We start from the raw sequence: 13,785 nt of genomic DNA on the forward strand, positions 1-13,785 counted from the left end.
TGGAAATCCTAGCATTGTCCGGGGCGGGGGAATAAAGGAAGGGCTGGGGATATTGCTCTGTACTGTGTATCGGCTGATGACTGAATTATGATGGATAGAGACATTGTGGACTGTTTTCCTAATAAAAAAAAGTTTATTGTAATAAAAATCACACAGAAGTGTGTTTAAATAAAACAGAGGCTGAATGTGAACCGTGTGGCTTATAAATGGCTCCTTCTGAGCCCTGAGCCACCGGTGGATCCTGGGAGGCTGTGGTGCTCCTGGTAAAGATATCTTTATGGAGGTGGGGGGGAGGCAAGATGGGATCACAATAATCAGGAAGGGGCTGGTGGGATTTTGAAAGGAAAAAGTTTATGGGAAAGAAACATGGAAATGCTGACTTCCTGTTCAGGGAGGGGGGAAGGGCAAGACTCCTGAAAAAGTGGGGAGGTGTGTGACGGGGTCAGTATACAGTCCAGGGAGGTAGGTCAAAACCCCAGAAACAAAAACTCCCCGGAACCAAAAATCTGCAGGGAAGGGGGAAGAAATACCAAGTGACACAGAGTCAGTCGGGCTGGTTCCTTCCCCCCTGAAGCATCGGAGAAACCTGAGACACAGATGTGGGAGGGAGAGGGTGGGGCCTTGGGAACCAATCCCTGGCCAGCAGGGGAGGAGTCTCCATCCTATAAAAAAAGGAGCCAAACCAAAGCATTTCAAGTCTCTTTCCAGGTACTGGAGAGGAGGGAGTGGGACCCGGCTGCCTGATGCTGCTGAGGACTGCTTTACTGTGGGAGAAAGGACTGAAACCCTGGTACCAGAGAAGGTGAGTGTGCAGATTCAAAACCTTCCCTTTTTTTTATTGCTAATGAACTATTTCCAAGGCTGCCAATTGGGTGGAGGTATTTCTGGGGAGTGTGGTAGAGAGCAGAGATAGGAGGGAGGAGGCAGAGAGGGCAGCAGGGCTGCACTTAAATTCTTTGCTGGCCTGTTTTGGGACACTCTTTTTTTTTTGGTTTGTTAGGACTTATGGCAGGGAGAGAAGAGGTCTGTGAAATAAAGGCTAAGCTTCAAGGGGAAAAGCCAGGCTCAGCACTCACTGGTTGGGCTTGGTGCCTCCCTGCCAGCCCAATGAGGGTTTGAATCCCACAAGGGAAACCAGTGGAGAAATTTTATAACTGAGAGCCTTTGGACCTTTGATGTTCCAGAGAGTGTTTGTAGCCAGGGAGCCAGTTTGGAAAATGGGAGCAGTGGAGTCAATCAGATGGACAGGGGCTGACAAGAGTTGAGAGGAAACTTAATATAGTGTTAGAGAACAAATCAGACCTGACAGAGCCCTGCTTAAAATGCTTAATCTCTGCTGGTGGACCTGGGACCACCCAGCCTTAAGCACTTTGGCAGAGTGTTAGACTCCTGCTGCTGGTGTGTGGCAGGGCCTGATGTGTCCTCTAGCACTGTTCTGACTCTAGGGGAGCAGCAGGATGGTGTTAGAGCCCTGCTGGTGTGTGGCAGGGCCTGATGTGTCCTCTAGCACTGTTCTGACTCTAGGGGAGCAGCAGGATGGTGTTAGAGCCCTGCTGCTGGTGTGGCAGGGCCTGATTTGTCCTCTAGCACTGTTAAGTTGTGTGCCAGGTCTTGCAAGCTAAAGAAGGTTATAAGCATTTGGCAGGGCTCTGACGCTATTCTTTAGCTTGTGTGTGAGGTCTTGCAAGCCTATGAAGGCTGGTTAGGCCCTGGAACAAGCCAGGCTGAATCATTTCTAGGTGGTTCCCTGATAATTCCAGTTCTTCCAACCTCACCAATGCAGTCAGGGTGGGTAATCTTTCAAGTTGCACGTGCCCAAGTTAAGATACCTCAAACTGACAAGGCCTTCAAAGGCAGCTTCTGAAATATACTCCAGCTTCTTAAGTTCCCCCAAGTCGAGTCTCTGAAGGAATGGGACACGGTTGAAAGCATAAGAGGGGATACTTTCAATAGGGTTATTTCTCAGCCACAGCTCCAGTAACTTTGAAGGGTATTTAAAAGCTTGAGTGGGAACAGTGGTCAAGTGGTTGTCAAAAAGCTCCAGAGTGCTCAGGTTGGGCAAGCCATGGAAAGCTCCCACCTCAATCATACAGAGCAGGCTTTTGCTGAGCTGTAAGATTTTCAGGTGACGAAGGTGCTTGAATGTCTGTTGATGACCTTGAGTATTGTTCTCCTGCAGATTCAGGTATCTTGTGTTGATGGAGATGCTCTCTGATACCTCCACCGGTTCCTGACGAGTGCGAACCACACGGCTGGCCTGGTTACTGCAGGAGCAAGAGGTGGGTGAGGTCTGTCCCGGTGCCACAGATAATCACAAGATTAAATTTAATAGCTTTTTTTATATACAGACATTTGTTTGCACATCACATAGGTTTACATTGAACAGGTATAAACACATGGAAAATTAGCATAAGAGAGAAACTACATCTCAACATTAAAAGGCTAAATTAAAGTATTTCAGGTTTGAATTACAGAAAGTCGGGTGACTCTTAAATATGAGTAGAAGGAAGGCAGATAACAGTATTATAACAAAGTACAGTAAAGTAGGTTGGTGAGGGGGCAGAGAACTATATACAAGGGCATGTATTGTAGGGTGCTCTAATTTCAGGGCTTGGTAGTGAAGGGGGGATATGAAAAGGCCTGTTCGAACAGTCAGGTTTTCAGTTTGGGGTTTTCTGTTGACGTTTTGGGTGTTGGGTTCTAGATGTAGCTCTTGGTGCATGGAATTCCAGTTGGGTGCTGCAATTGATAGTGCTCGTTCCCTGGTAGAGTTCAGGTGAGTTAGCTTGGGTGAGGGTGTTGGTAGGGTCTCAGTGTCTGCGGGTCTTGTGGCTTTTTGGTTTTTGAAAGTTGGAGGGGTTTGTCCATTGTATGTTTGGATTATGTATGATCTTGTGTATTGTGGTAAGATTCTTGAAGAGGATTCTGAATTGCATTGGGAGCCATGGGAGTGATGTTTGTGAGGACTCTGGCAATGGAAATTTGTAGCATTTGGAGGGTTTTGAGTGTTGTGGTTGGGAGTTGCAGTAGTCTATCTTGGAGAAGATGAATGCTTGAAGGATGGTTAGGAAATCATTGCTGTAGGAGGGGTGTTAATTTTTTTAGTACACATATTTTTATTTATTTAACATTTTTATGTACTGCAGTTCTAGTAACAATGTTACTAATCTTTTTGGTTTACAATTAACTTTGGGATGACATAACATATGAGTGTCTTACAGATAACAGGAAGTAAGAACTGGGATTTGGATAGGATAAATATAAATAACATTGAACAGGATATGATATAACATTTTGAACAATGAATCTAACATAATTAGCACTTTGATAATCAAATAGCAGTCCTGTGATGTGTCAGCAGTCTTAGGGGGGATGTGGTGTATATGAATTCTTGATGATTTAAGCAGTTGGACTTATGAGAAGATCATGTAGTGATGGTGATATTACAATTCCAATCATATGAATGCTTGGGATGCCGGGCTTGATGGACCCTTGGTCTGACCCAGCATGGCAATATCTTATAATTGAGATGGCCCTGAATTAAGGGAAGGCTTGTTGAAACAGTTTAGTAGAGTTTTTTTTTTCTGAACATCAATAGACAGGGTTCTTGTCTTAGATCAGGGAGCCATGGCATTCCAGATGTTTGGCCCTGCTATCAGAGGGCTCGTTCTCTGGTGGCTGCATGAAAGGTGGATTTGGTTGGGAGGGTGCATAGTGATCCCTGTAGGCTTCTCTGATAGGTCTTGAGGTGTGGATAGTGAGTGGGCATGGAAGATTGATAGGGATCTGTTTGTGAATACTTTTGTGAATGATGGTGAGAGTCTTGTGTAAGATTCTAAAGCTTATGAGTAGCCAGTGGAGTTTTAAGTCAGTAAGGGTCATTTGACTTAGTTTGAGGGATATGATTAGGAGTTTGGTTTTGCAAGTATTCAGGGCAAGGTTCATTTGGGTGAGTAATTGGTTGATAGTATTGAGGTGGGTTTCCCATGGAGTGATTTGGGGATAGATTCAGGGATAGGGATTAGAATTTGGACGTTATCTGCATAGATGAAGTGTGAGCCCTAGGTAGGATAAGTTTACATATGGGAAGCACGTAGATGTTGAAGAGATGAACCTTGGGGCACTCCTTGAGTGAGTTTGATAGGTTCTGATTTGCTGTTGCCTATTTTGACTTTATCTGTCTAGATATGAGACAAACCAGTGTAGGTCCGTGCCAGTTAGACCAATTTCGGTTAGTTTGTCTATGAGGATCTTGTGAGTGGTATCAAATGCTGCGGAGATGTCCAACATTGCTAAGATATAGGACTGGCCTGTGAACTGACCTCTGAACTGGTGGTGAGGGAGATTACTGTTTTGGTGCTGACAAACTTGCAAAATCCGAATTGGGATGGATATAGAATGTGTTTTTGTAAAGTGTTTGGTATGTTGGGTGCTTACTACTTTTTTGAGTAGTTTAAGCTAAGAAGTGGAGAATGGATATTGGCCTGAAGATAGCTGGATCTGAGGGGCCCCAGTATCTGCGGGTGCAACAGTGGATGGCCGTTCTCAATGTTCATGCTTTAGTGATAGGTCCTGTGGGAAGTGCTTGTGCCAAAGACATAGTTTTGATGCACATACACACATATATCTCTATGTATTGTCTATTCTATTAGATAAAAGGGATACAAACATATATATTACTAAACATTTGAGTTATTTCAGAATTATATAAATACATATTTGAACAAGTAGTGTTCTAGTCCTGAATAATAGCCTTTTCCCTAAGCTGTGACACCTTTTCTTGGACCAACACAGGAATTATCATTCTACAAGAGCTTTGGGGAGCATCCAGGTCACGTCTTTAGAAGGGAGCTGATTGGTCTGGAAAGCTCATACAGTACTGGGGTAAAAGGAGGGACGATTAGCTATGTGAGGCCTGACCAGATTGCATTACACATGTTCATCTGCACTAAAATACCCCATCACCGCTGCAAAGATCACCATTCAAGCTCTAAAATCAACATTTACAGGTGAATTGAGCATGTCTGTGTAAGATGCTGCACTTAATGTAGATAAAACCTATTGACAATGAGGGTAAAGCAGATTTGCCCATGTGAAACCTAGTTTTAAGCCTGTAAATGGTGTTGGGCTGGAAATAAAAATGATTCAAAATACGTTTAATGAACTTCAAGCCCTGGCTGAAAGCAGACGAGGCAATGGATGGCCCCAGATTCTGTTGCACTTCCATGTTAACCGGCCCCAGGTTCAGTAAAGAGAAGTGGAGGGGAATCTGATCCTGGGGGTTTGTGTTTGCAGTCGGTTGTACATGCAAGAACCAGTAAAAAAGTGTAATGTCCTACACGGCCTCTGCTTACACTACTAACTGTCAGATCTGAGAGCCCATTTCCCAGAAAACCATCCTAAAGCAGATGAGGATACAAATATCATAAAAACCCTGATACAGATACAGGGAGTCAGCAAAGAATCCAAACACAGATGCTAAAAGGCAAAAGAGAACCAAACACCCAAGCATCTTTAACCCCACCTTATTTAGGGGACAAAATATGCCAACCTTACTGCTTTCTTGCACCCCCACCCCCATTTCATTCAGCAGTTTTATAAAGTGGGAAAAGGCTGATGCCCCCACCCAAGACTCAAGGTCTACAAAAAGTTTGGAGTGAGGACCAATCATTGACAAGATAGAAGGGAAGTGTGCACACAAATATTATATATACTCAGTGTAAATATACATAAAGATACAAAGCACATACATACCACACACATATACTACACACATATATAGATATATACACACAAACACAGTGTAAATATATATACAAAGCGCACATACTACACACATATAGGCACCAGTCACACATGCACACACCATAAATATGAACTTACAACACACACTTGCATATAAATAAAACGCACCCATGTATATACTTTCTATGCTCCTGGAAAGACTGGTTAATAGTTCAATTTAACCAAATTAGCTGCCATTTTATTGTATTGACTGACATATGCTCTCTGGTTATTTTTCTCCACTTTACATAGTGCTTTGTAATTTCTGAGGAGACTGAATCAAGGCGGAGGAGTCTCCACTGTTTTGGCAGCACTTTTACCCCTTATAGGCAATACTTTACAATAATAGATGCAGGGTCTCTTCCTTTCTTATAGGTAACATTATACAGGAATTGATGCAGGGTCTCTTCCTTTCTTACAGGTAACATTATACAGGAATAGATGCAGGCTCTTCCATTCTTATAGGTAACAGTATACAGGAATAGATGCAGGGTCTCTTCCATTCTTATAGGTAACATTATACAGGAATAGATACAGGCTCTCTTCCTTTCTTACAGGTAACATTATACAGGAATAGATACAGGCTCTCTTCCTTTCTTACAGGTAACATTATACAGGAATAGATACAGGCTCTCTTCCTTTCTTATAGGTAACATTATACAGGAATAGATGCAGGGTCTCTTCCTTTCTTATAGGTAACATTATCCAGGAATAGATGCAGGCTCTTCCTTTCTTATAGGTAACATTATACAGGAGTAGATGCAGGCTCTCTTCCATTCTTATAGGTAACATTATACAGGAATAGATGCAGGCTCTCTTCCATTCTTATAGGTAACATTATACAGTAATAGATGCAGGATCTCTCCTGTCAGGCTGTGTTGGCAGCAGGTCTCTTCCATTCTTATAGGTTACGTTATACAGGAATAGATGCAGGGTCTCTTCCATTCTTATAGGTAACATTATACAGGAATAGATGCAGGGTCTCTCCTGTCAGGCTGTGTTGGCAGCAGGTCTCTTCCATTCTTATAGGTTACGTTATACAGGAATAGATGCAGGCTCTTCCATTCATATAGGTAACAGTATACAGGAATAGATGTAGGGTCTCTCCTGTAGGGCTGTTTGCAGCAGTTCTCCCTTTCTTTTAGGTAACATTATGCAGGGTCTCTTCCATTCTCATAGGTAACCATATACAGGAATAGATGCAGGCTCTCTTCCTTTCTTGTAGGTAACATTATACAGGAATAGATGCAGGCTCTCTTCCTTTCTTGTAGGTAACATACAGGAATAGATGCAGGCTCTCTTCCTTTCTTATAGGTAACATTATACAGGAATAGATGCAGGCTCTCTTCCTTTCTTATAGGTAACATTATACAGGAATAGATGCAGGCTCTCTTCCTTTCTTATAGGTAACATTATACAGGAATAGATGCAGGCTCTCTTACTTTCTTATAGGTAACATTATACAGGAATAGATGCAGGCTCTCTTCCTTTCTTATAGGTAACATTATACAGGAATAGATGCAGGATCTCTTCCTTTCTTATAGGTAACATTATGCAGGAATAGATGCAGGCTCTCTTCCTTTCTTATAGGTAACATTATGCAGGAATAGATGCAGGCTCTCTTCCTTTCTTTTAGGTAACCTTATGCAGGAATAGATGCAGGCTCTCTTGCTTTCTTATAGGTAACCTTATACAGGAATAGATGCAGGCTCTCTTCCATTCTTATAGGTAACATTATACAGGAATAGATGCAGGATCTCTTCCTTTCTTATAGGTAACATTATGCAGGAATAGATGCAGGCTCTCCATGTCTTATAGGTAACATTATACAGGAATAGATGCAGGCTCTCTTGTGTCAGGCTGTGTTGGTAGCAGTTCTCTTCCTTTCTTTTAGGTAACATTATGCAGGGTCTCTTCTATTCTCATAAATAACCGTATACAGGAATAGATGCAGGCTCTCCCTTTCTTATAGGTAACATTATACAGGAATAGATGGAGGCTCTCTTCCTTTCTTATAGGTAACATTATACAGGAATAGATGCAGGGTCTCTCCTGTCAGGATGTTGGCAGCAGTTCTCTTCCTTCCTTACAGGTAACATTCAGGAATAGATGCAGGCTCTCTTGCTTTCTTATAGGTAACCTTATACAGGAATAGATGCAGGCTCTCTTCCTTTCTTATAGGTAACATTATACAGGAATAGATGCAGGATCTCTTCCTTTCTTTTAGGTAACATTATGCAGGAATAGATGTAGGCTCTTCATTTCTTATAGGTAACATTATACAGGAATAGATGCAGGCTCTCTTGTGTCAGGCTGTGTTGGCAGCAGTTCTCTTCCTTTCTCATAGGTAACATTATAAAGGAATAGATGCAGGCTCTTCCATTCTTATAGGTAACATTATCCAGGAATAGATGCAGGGTCTCTTCCATTCTTATAGGTAACATTATCCAGGAATAGATGCAGGGTCTCTTCCATTCTTATAGGTAACCTTATACAGGAATAGATGCAGGCTCTCTTCCATTCTTATAGGTAACATTATACAGGAATAGATGCAGGATCTCTTCCTTTCTTATAGGTAACATTATGCAGGAATAGATGCAGGCTCTCCATGTCTTATAGGTAACATTATACAGGAATAGATGCAGGCTCTCTTGTGTCAGGCTGTGTTGGTAGCAGTTCTCTTCCTTTCTTTTAGGTAACATTATGCAGGGTCTCTTCTATTCTCATAAATAACCGTATACAGGAATAGATGCAGGCTCTCCCTTTCTTATAGGTAACATTATACAGGAATAGATGGAGGCTCTCTTCCTTTCTTATAGGTAACATTATACAGGAATAGATGCAGGGTCTCTCCTGTCAGGATGTTGGCAGCAGTTCTCTTCCTTCCTTACAGGTAACATTCAGGAATAGATGCAGGCTCTCTTGCTTTCTTATAGGTAACCTTATACAGGAATAGATGCAGGCTCTCTTCCTTTCTTATAGGTAACATTATACAGGAATAGATGCAGGATCTCTTCCTTTCTTTTAGGTAACATTATGCAGGAATAGATGTAGGCTCTTCATTTCTTATAGGTAACATTATACAGGAATAGATGCAGGCTCTCTTGTGTCAGGCTGTGTTGGCAGCAGTTCTCTTCCTTTCTCATAGGTAACATTATACAGGAATAGATGCAGGCTCTTCCATTCTTATAGGTAACATTATACAGGAATAGATGCAGGCTCTCTCCTGTCAGGCTGTGTTGGCAGCAGGTCTCTTCCATTCTTATAGGTAACTTTATACAGGAATAGATGCAGGGTCTCTTCCATTCTTATAGGTAACATTATACAGGAATAGATGCAGGCTCTCTTCCTTTCTTATAGGTAACATTATGCAGGAATAGATGCAGGGTCTCTCCTGTCAGGTGTGTTGGCAGCAGTTCTCTTCCATTCTTATAGGTAACATTATCCTGGAATAGATGCAGGGTCTCTTCCATTCTTATAGGTAACATTATCCAGGAATAGATGCAGGGTCTCTTCCATTCTTATAGGTAACATTATACAGGAATAGATGCAGGGTCTCTCCTGTCAGGCTGTGTTGGCAGCAGTTCTATTCGTTTCTTATAGGTAACATTATACAGGAATAGATGCAGGCTCTTCCTTTCTTATAGGTAACATTATACAGGAACAGATGCAGGCTCTCTTCCATTCTTATAGGTAACATTATACAGGAATAGATGCAGGCTCTTCCTTTCTTATAGGTAACATTATACAGGAATAGATGCAGGCTCTTCCTTTCTTATAGGTAACATTATACAGGAGTAGATGCAAGCTCTCTTCCATTCTTATAGGTAACATTATACAGGAGTAGATGCAGGCTCTCTTCCATTCTTATAGGTAACATTATACAGTAATAGATGCAGGATCTCTCCTGTCAGGCTGTGTTGGCAGCAGTTGTCTTCCTTTCTTATAGGTAACATTATACAGGAGTAGATGCAGGCTCTCTTCCTTTCTTATAGGTAACATTATGCAGGCTCTCTTCCTTTCTTATAGGTAACATTATGCAGGCTCTCTTCCTTTCTTATAGGTAACATTATGCAGGCTCTCTTCCTTTCTTATAGGTAACATTATACAGGAATAGATGCAGGCTCTCTTCCTTTCTTATAGGTAACATTATACAGGAATAGATGCAGGCTCTCTTCCTTTGTTATAGGTTATATTATACAGGAATAGATGCAGGCTCTCTTCCTTTCTTATAGGTAACAGTATACAGGAATAGATGCAGGGTCTCTTCCTTTCTTATAGGTAACAATATACAGGAATAGATGCAGGCTCTCTTCCTTTCTTATAGGTAACATTATGCAGGTTCTCTTCCTTTCTTATAGGTAACCATATACAGGAATAGATGCAGGCTCTTCCTTTCTTATAGGTAACATTATACAGGAATAGAAGTAGGGTCTCCTGTCGGGCTGTTGGCAGCAGTTCTCTTCCTTTCTTATAGGTAACATTATACAGGAATAGATGCAGGCTCTCTTCCATTCTTATAGGTAACAGTATACAGGAATAGATGTAGGGTCTCTCCTGTCAGGCTGTGTTGGCAGCAGTTCTCTTCCTTTCTTATAGGTAATATTATACAGGAATAGATGTAGGGTCTCTCCTGTCAGGCTGTGTTTGCAGCAGTTCTCTTCCTTTCTTTTAGGTAACATGATGCAGGGTCTCTTCCATTCTTATAGGTAACATTATACAGGAATAGATGCAGGGTCTCTTCGTTTCTTATAGGGAACATTATACAGGAATAGATGCAGGGTCTCTACTGTTCTTACAGGTAACATTATACAGGAATAGATGTTTAGGGTCTCTTCGTTTCTTATAGGTAACATTATACAGGAATAGATGCAGGCTCTCTTCCTTTCTTATAGGTAACATTATACAGGAATAGATGGAGGGTCTCTTCCATTCTTATAGGTAACATTATACAGGAATACATGCAGGATCTCTCCTGTCAGGCTGTGTTGGCAGCAGTTCTCTTCCTTTCTTATAGGTAACATTATACAGGAATAGATGGAGGGTCTCTTCCATTGTTATAGGTAACATTATACAGGAATAGATGCAGGGTCTCTTCGTTTCTTATAGGGAACATTATACAGGAATAGATGCAGGGTCTCTACTGTTCTTACAGGTAACATTATACAGGAATAGATGTTTAGGGTCTCTTCGTTTCTTATAGGGAACATTATACAGGAATAGATGGAGGGTCTCTTCCATTCTTATAGGTAACATTATACAGGAATAGAAGCAGGGTCTCTTCTGTCAGGCTGTGTTGGCAGCAGTTCTCTTCCATTCTTATAGGTAACATTATACAGGAATAGATACAGGGTCTCCTGTCAGGCTGTGTTGGCAGTTGCTCTCTTCCTTTTTTATAGGTAACCCAGAGCCAGTTTTTAAAAGACATCCTGTGATGGGGTTCACCTTTTAATACTCACTGGAACTAGATGACACTATTAGAATGTGAACCCTATCTACTGTTATGAGTCATACACCAGGATAGTAATGGTCCCCTGACATCCTGATAAACAGATTCAAATTGTAGCGTATAGCTGTAATATGTTCTAACTCCTATGGTTTATGTAGTTGACCTATAATTTGCAGGGAACGGGGGTCTGGACGTTTCCTTTTGCAGGCGAGTTCTAAAGGAGCCGCTCTATGTATTTGTTGACATAATCGTTGCTAGTGAGCTGTCGGTCCCCTCAAAGGTTCTCCTAAAAGCACGTTCTGAAAGTCTGGAGTAGTTTCTGCTCCAAAGAGTTGGGTGATCCACTCCACTAATTTGTCCCTATATAAGGTAACTACCGGACAACTCCACCATATATGAAGGTAAGTGCCTACGCAGAAAATATGAAATTTGGGCACATTCCAAAAATTTAAAGGAGATGGAGAGATGTGATTCCTGTATTGTTTAGAGACATAATGTTCCCCTGCTGCCTAAATTGCCCCATCAGTATCCTAGCCAGAGATTTCCACGTAGTGAAGGCGTTCTTGGATAAGCCCGCTGGGGATTTGATATTATGAAACAAATGGGGAAGTTAGTGATATAGGATGTCCCCGACGAGCCGTCCCTTCCACTGTGTCCAGGCTCTCAACCTTGCCTGTAATGAGATTGGTGTATTGAGGATGCTCCTCTACAGCTGACATGGTTTCCAAGCTGTCGCAGACAGTGGCGCATTACCCACAACTTGTTGCTCTTATCAACTGAAAACGGATCAGAAAGGTAAAGGGCAGGTAGTCAGGCTCCTTCTCCGCTACCCCTGCATGGGTTTGCCCGGTCCGTACTCTGAAGCAGTACCTGAGGAGGCACCGTTAGTTCCCGGGTCCTTTCTGGTTCCTGGGAACGGGTGCCCTTTAACCCGGTTTCAGTTTTTCCCCAGAGGGCTCTGTATGGGGGTGAGCGCGCCGGGGAGGGAAGCCAAAGATTATCCTTCGCATTCTTTCAGCATCGGGGCAGCAGTCTCGGCCGCGGGATGTGGTATATCCGGTGCGGGCGCACAGGATAGAGGGAGGTGGAAGTCCAAGGCATTTCTGTCTTATGTGAGGGTTTAAAAAAAAAAAGTTATAATAATAAATACGAGCACCAGCCTGCAACAATCTAAAGGGCACGAGGGAAATGCTGGGGTGAAGGGTTATTGATTGGTATTTTCTTCTATTGCAGAGCTCTTAAGGGTGGCCTAGGAGGCGAGGCTGCATCTGAACTCTGGGCTGTTCTTTCGTTCATTGGGCACTGAGACGGCCGTAGGTCGCGCACCTCGACCTGGAGAGCTGGAATGTTTAAATACGATATTCCAAAACCATATCCCACAGCACCAGATCAACCACTAAAGCTCTGCTCGCCCTCCCATCAGTAACTACTACGAGCCTCGCTACAATCAGGGAAGGAGCAGCTTCAGTAGCCGGACCTCGCCTATGGAGCTTGGTACCTGAAAACCTAATGCTTCAAGATGACACGAACTTATTCAAAAAACAACTTAAAACCTGGCTATTTCACCAAACCTACAACGAAGGCATCGGTTAACAAAATCCTCAACCCTACAGGTCAAGATGATAAACCTATGCACCAAACAATTCGGACAAATGCATATTTACCATTGTCGAACAGTAACCAATACTTACCTTACCAGGTAGTAAAGTTACATAGGACCATCCCACCATCAGTAAAAGGAAATATTTACCCTGTTACCGTGAGTTAAGTTAAATGTTAACAAAGTTTATCTGTTAATTGTTATAACATGCGTTGTGAGAAGTAAAGTTTGTAAACTGGAGTGAAGGCTTGCGCCAAACTTTGTTATATAAAAACACAAAAATAGAATGAAGGTCGCCCTGGTTCAGCAAACGAGGAATGGAAGGGGAGGAGCTGTTACCATTCCTGGGGGGTGGATATTCTGCTGAGTCACTTAGGGGGCGAGGATGCAGGGAGGAAATCTTGCAGGGACTGGGTGACCTGCGTCAAGAATTTATCCCAAATATTCATTCGTTGGCTGAGAATCACATTAGGCTGCTCGGACATAATTGTGCGACTTTGGTGCAAGGCTGAGGGTTTTATGGAAGTCGGGCGTTCCCGAGTGAATAAGCAAATTGGGAAATGGGTGATAGGGGCAGGGGGGGTTTTGGGTGCATCCCGGTTGGGCTTGGGGTGGAGAGGAGGGGTTTGTTCAGAGGGGAATGGGATCCATTTATCAGACATTGGGTTGGGTTTGTTTAATTATTGGCAGGAAGGGATGGAGAATGTACTGAGGGGAGGTTAAGGGTGGAAACCTGAGTCCAATGGGGGGGCAGCTTATGTCGGGAGGGGCTGCTACACCAGATGGCCAGGGAGCTGAGGGGCTACAGCTTGAGGCCAGGTTTGCCCTTGGTAGTGAGATGGGGGGGGGGGGGGGGGTTAATGCTTTAACGCTGGGGTGTGAGGGGGAGGGGTGGGCAGGTTTGTTATCGTTAAGGTTTCCATGTTGTATTGTTGGGGGCTTTGGTTAGGTT

The 13,785-nt window shown here is 42.8% G+C and overlaps 1 long non-coding RNA gene across 2 annotated transcripts; it reads left to right on the top strand.

The window, feature by feature from the left end:
• The first annotated feature begins 690 nt into the window (after window positions 1-690).
• LOC115081030 lies at window positions 691-13,474 on the top strand. 2 transcript variants are annotated; one of them, XR_003853715.1, is made up of 4 exons: window positions 691-802; window positions 2,180-2,279; window positions 4,795-5,009; window positions 12,467-13,474. It is a non-coding gene; the product is annotated as an uncharacterized LOC115081030 (long non-coding RNA). The 2 variants fall into 2 exon arrangements; XR_003853716.1 differs by lacking the exon at window positions 2,180-2,279 and having other exon boundaries at window positions 693-802; window positions 12,467-13,472.
• Window positions 13,475-13,785: the final 311 nt, after the last annotated feature.

Source organism: Rhinatrema bivittatum, chromosome 19 (genome assembly GCF_901001135.1).
Source record: "Rhinatrema bivittatum chromosome 19, aRhiBiv1.1, whole genome shotgun sequence".
Taxonomy (NCBI): domain Eukaryota; kingdom Metazoa; phylum Chordata; class Amphibia; order Gymnophiona; family Rhinatrematidae; genus Rhinatrema; species Rhinatrema bivittatum.